This window comes from Mastomys coucha, chromosome X (assembly GCF_008632895.1).
Source record: "Mastomys coucha isolate ucsf_1 chromosome X, UCSF_Mcou_1, whole genome shotgun sequence".
NCBI classification, from domain to species: Eukaryota; Metazoa; Chordata; class Mammalia; order Rodentia; family Muridae; genus Mastomys; species Mastomys coucha.
Window position 1 is genome coordinate 1,673,086 of NC_045030.1, and position 5,776 is coordinate 1,678,861.

Consider the following 5,776-nt stretch of genomic DNA (forward strand, 5'->3'; position numbering starts at 1 on the left):
AAGGGAAACTGGGAAAGGAGATATCGTATGACATGTAAATAAAGAAAATATCTAGTAAAAAAACACACAAAAAAAAGATAAATGAAAAAAATTTTTAAAGTGCTGGTACAACTAAGCAAAGACTTGGTCTATAGAGTGAGTTCTAGGACCGCCAAAGCTACACAGAGAAACCATGGAGAGAGAGAGAGAGAGAGAGAGAGAGACAGACAGACAGACAGACAGACAGACAGACAGACAGACAGACGGACGGACACAGAGAGACAGAGAGACAGAGACAGAGAGAGATTTTAAATATTGGATTTTAACTTACAGATAGGTAGGATCAAGAAACTGTGGTTACTATTGCCTTATACTATTGCCTAGTGGATAACCGTGGATGTATTCTTTCTCAAAACAAAAGAAACTATTTTTAATGTTTTTACCATAAAGAAATGATTAAAAGTCTTAGTTTCTTTTCTATTGGTGTGATAAAATACTCTCAAAAAAAGCAACTTAGGGGAAGGGCTGGAGAGCTGGCTCAGAGGTTAAGGCCACACACTGCTTTTGCTGAGGACACAAAATCAGCTCTTAGCATCATGTCTGGCTCTCACAACCATCTATATAAACTCCAACTCCAGGGGATCTAAGGCCCTCTTCTGGATTACACACACACTTGCACTCATGCACATAACCATATACAGGCACACAGAGAGACAGAATTAAAAATAAAATTAACATACTTTCAAGATTTAATTTAAAGTGTGTGTGTGTATGTATGTATGTATGTTTTTACAGGTCCCCAAAGAAGCCAGAGGTGTCAGAACCTAGAGCTGGGGTTACAGACCCACATGGGTGCTAGGCAGATATGGGTCCTCTTAGAAGGGCAGTATGTGCTCTTTATGGCTGAGCCATCTCTTGAGCATGAAATAAAATGAGCATTCCTTTTTAAAATCAACTTAAAGGAAAAAAGGGTTCATTTTAGCTCACAGTTCCAACTTACAGTCTATTGCGGTAGGAAAGTCAAGGCACCAGGAGCCTGAGGTAGTTGGTCACATTACATCTACAGTCTAAAGACAAGAGCAAGGATTGCATGCATGCTAGTTCTCAGCTAGCTTTTCCCACTACTACTAGGACTCCCTGCCTAGGGAATGATGTTCTTCACAGTGAACAGATCTTCCTACCACAACTAATTCCCCAAGGACATGCTCAGATCCTTCCCCCGGGTAATTCCAGATTGTATGTATCAAGCTGGCAGCTGAAACTGAACATCACAGTGTTGGAGAAGATAGAGAACTTTAACCTGAGTTCAAGTTTATACAGTGTACACATGTACCAAACACTCCATGGTACTCTATTAATATATACAGGTTTATCCTTTTATTCATAAGTTCTATTAAGATAAACTTGTGTAAGAACATATTGAGTGAAAAAAGGCAGGTGTTCCTTACAAAATGAATAAAAGACAGGTAAATCAGGGCATTCTATATGAAAATATGCTAAAAATCATAAGCAATAACTTTCTCAAAAGAAAAACAGGTACACAAAGAGTGAAAAAAAAGAATGTAAGAAGGCAAGAAATAAGCAGTTATCAACAAATTTCCAAATAAAATAATTAAGCATTTTAAAAGATGTCATTATTAAACCCAGTGTCCCTAAAATCTCAAAAGGAAAACCACAGATTTGTTTTATTTGTGAGCATAGGTACATAATGCTAACCCAAGTCTTAGCAAATGCTATGCCAAACTTATAGGGCTTGTTCATTCATCTTGCCTAGTTAGATTTTAGTCTGTAGTTGAAAACTTGCTTTAAAATAATCACAAGTACTCAAAAATAATAACTGAATAAATACATTTTTTCGAACCTAAAAGTTCAGCATTCAATTCTGATTTTGAATGCTTCCTCAAAAAGAACAAAATTGTAGAAGTATTTTTTTAATATTATATAAGACAATAGAACTAAAGGAAGTCAACATTCTTCTGAAGACAGACATTAAAGTGTTCATCTCAACCAGAAAGGAACATATGTATTCCCAATTCTTAATTAATCATTTGATCACTATAAACAAGTATGAAAATTATTGAGTAATATAAAAGTTAAAGAGCACTATCCTCACACTATAGAATTACCTAGCATAAATGCTGAGATATTTAAGAACCAAAATTAAAAATAATATGTTCAAAAAGTAAAGCAAATTACAAAAATAAACCACATTGCTATATTAAACATCTTCCCAATACTGAAAAGGGGCAGAAATCCCTTTTACCCCATCAAAGAGCACACACACACACACACACATACCTCACTCAGAATTCTAGATGAGCACATATATACTGAGAGGACTAAGTATGGCAAAGATGACAGTAATTTAGGCCTTTAGTTTTACCGAGAGTTTTCAAATCTTGTCGCCATTTCATGACAATATGACACCCCCAAAAGCTTGCCTTCAAAATATAACAATAGTTCATCAAAGGTTACAGACAGATGTTCTAAGGAAGAATTAATGAAACAAAGCACAAATAAATGATTATGATGTATCAGGGACATCTACAGTGTTAGGTAGGAAAAAAGCCCAATCCAGTAAATATGTCCTGATGCAGTACTCTCAGTTCAGGGAAAATGCCTGCCCAAAAATAGACCTTGCTTCTTTATCAAATGTACTTTGTACCAAGCACGTTTTTCTCGCAGCTATATTCATTCGCATGGTTTTTAAACCCCAAATGTGATTAAGCCATTACTTCAATTTATTTGATTCACTGATGCCTCAATTTGAGGTATCTGCACATGAGCAAAACATATAATCTCCGTCTCAAATGATTTATAATGATTATAGATATTTTCTCTTTCAATTATACTTCAATAGAGCTAGAAAAATGTGCAGACTCCTAAAGAACTTAGGCAATCCCTTAATTCAGCCCTCAAAATAGGCATCTGTGTCCCTACTGATGCATGGAAATTAATAACCAAAATGTTATTAATTTCATAATTAATTGAAATTAATTATGAAAAAGTCTTCCTACAATGGTGGCTCTCACTTATGATCACAGCACTCTGGAGGGTGGGGCAAGGATCACTTGGAGTTCAAGGCTAGCCTAGGCTACATAGGAAATTCCAGGTCAAAGGAATCAGACTCTCAAAACAAACACCAGAAAAGAAAGGAAACTCTAGGCCCAGAGTGCTAATGTATACCTCTAATTCCAGGCTTAGGAAAATAGGGACAAGAGAATCAAGAGTTCAGACTCTTGATTCAATACCAGCCTAGGCTATGAGACCCTGGTTGTTGTTGTTGTTGTTGTTGTTGTTGTTTTTAAAAATAAAATAAAATAAAATAACAGGAGAGAGTGCTAATAATAAAAGCAAAACAAAACAAATCCACACCTAACAAGTAATAAAAAGCAACAAGACTTCCTCATTTGGCACACATACAAGTAGAAATAAAAGAATTTGTGACCATGAGCATAATAATATAAACAGTTAGGATTTCAAATGTGTCAAATAGCCTTGTATGTGTGTACACGTGCCTGCGTTAACAACTTCAAGAATGCTTTGAAGAGCAAATGTTAGTATGGTTTAGCTGCATGCGCTTTTCTTGCAAGAGAGCAGTCTTTATGTAAGTCACTCAATATGTTGCTGTTTTCCTCTCTTCTCTTTCTCATAATTACAAGTAGCATAAAATGAAGTTCTTCTTCATTTAACTAACAGATGGATGAAACCTGTTCTATGCCTTTACTTTCTAAAAGTTGCTCCCCGCTGCTCTTCCCCATGACCCTTCACTGAATCTTTTCAGTGATCAGCAGCCCCTAATAGGGAAAAATACTTCTCCCATCCTGTTTCATTACAATTGTATTTGTTGGAATTTAAAAAGAAATCCTGAAAGCAGATATTGGAGGAAAGACCTCCCATTAGGAGCAAGGGGATCCTTCACATCTACGCTCCTTGTGGCCCTTTAAGACATTCAAAGAGATTTTTAAATGTTTATTCTGAAATTTTCCATTATCTCTCTAAAGGCCATCTGCATTGAAGACAGTCTTTCATCACTGTCACTCTGGAAAAGAAAAAAAAAAAAAACAGCTAAACTTGGCGAACAGAGAAACCAGTCCAATCATCCTCATTCCTGCCAGAATATAGCCTAATGGTTCTAAGAATCTCAAAGCCATGACATTAGAAGGCAAAATAGCTGGGCCCAAGGACATATACTAGTTTCCTAAATGATGCCTCCAAGAATCTGATTACTTGGAAATTGAGAACATGCCTGCTGCTGGGGCTCAGTATTTAGCTTTAATACAAGTAGCTATAGCACAGAGCATTCCTCTCAGTACCATTTTGCTATTCTGTTCAAAGGTCAACTGTTGCTATTTTCAGGTGCTAGTCAGAGAAACAAATCTGTTAACATTTGGATTTCGATCGTGATTCTTGAAAGGCACAACTTTTACGGTTTAAAGAATTCACTGAACAAATAAGTAACTAGAGTGAAAACCTGATCAGACTAAGGCATTACCTCTGAGCTCAGACAAACTGAATATCATGGTGGCTTTTTTTTTAAGATTTATTTATTTATTATATGTAAGTACACTGAAGCTGTCTTCAGACACAAAGAAGAGGGCATAAGATCTCATTGCAGATGGTTGTGAGCCACCATGTGGTTGCTGGGATTTGAACTCAGGACCTCAGGAAGAGCAGTCAGTGCTCTTAACTGCTAAGCCATCTCTCTAGCCTGAATGGTGGCTTTTGATGCAATTTCAACACCAGTTTAGGATTTGTTCATTTGATCATTACTTCTTTCTTTTTTGGGGGGTGGGAGTGGAGTACACTATGATGATTCATCCTCCAGGAAAAAAATGTCATAAGACATAGATAAGACCCAGAGACAGAGCAATGCATTAACCATAAAATCAGAAATCAGAATAGGATGTAAGCAACTTTAGCCATATGGGAGATTGGAGAGAGAAAGCCAAGTTCACACCATGCCTTTGGGTCATACTATGAGAAATAATGGTTCTGTAAGGGGAAGGAAAAATGATTAAAATGTATTTTAAATGAAACAAAGATTCAGATTCATAATTATAAAGGCCTTTCAAAGTGTAACAAAGGGCTAGGAAGAAGGTAACAGAGATAAAGGCAGTGGTTAAGAACACTTGCTGTCCTTGAAGAGAACCACACCTCCTAATCCTTCTAGGTTGTGCCATTCCCTGATGATAAAGCATTCAAATATATGAGCCTATGGGAGCCATTCTTATTCAAACCACCATACAAGCTTACACTTCAATTGTTCCCATTAGACTACAATGCCTCCAGTAATACACACTAATCATTCTATCCTCTCTGGGAATCTATCTTTCCACATACATTTTGCTCTTGCCTAGACTACCCATATTGGCTTAAAAAAAATCTAGGTTTGAGAGCTGGAGAGATGCCTCAGAGCATAAGAGTGCATACTGCTCTTGCAAAGACTCTCTCTCAGGTTTGATTGCTAGAACCCACATCAGGCACCTCACAGCTGCCTGCAAGTATAGTTCTGGGGGCGGTGTGCAACATTTTCTTCTGACCCCCATGGACACCTGCATTCATGTGTATACACATAGATATACACATGCACACACACATACGCGCACACACACAAATGGAGGGAAGGGGGAGGGAGGAAGGGACAGAATTAAAAATTCACTTTTCAGAAAAATATGTAGGCCTGGTGTGGTAAAACACAACTATGATCTCAATATTTAGGAACATGAAGAAGGAAAAATGCAAGTTCAAATTAGCTGGGCTACATAGAAAGTGTTCTCTATATCTGTCTCTCTCT

The 5,776-nt window shown here is 37.0% G+C and overlaps 1 protein-coding gene across 2 annotated transcripts in view; it reads right to left on the minus strand.

Moving 5' to 3' along the window:
* Positions 1-5,776, minus strand: part of Clcn5 (chloride voltage-gated channel 5) — a 154,168-nt gene that overhangs the window by 107,332 nt on the left and 41,060 nt on the right. The window lies entirely within an intron of this gene.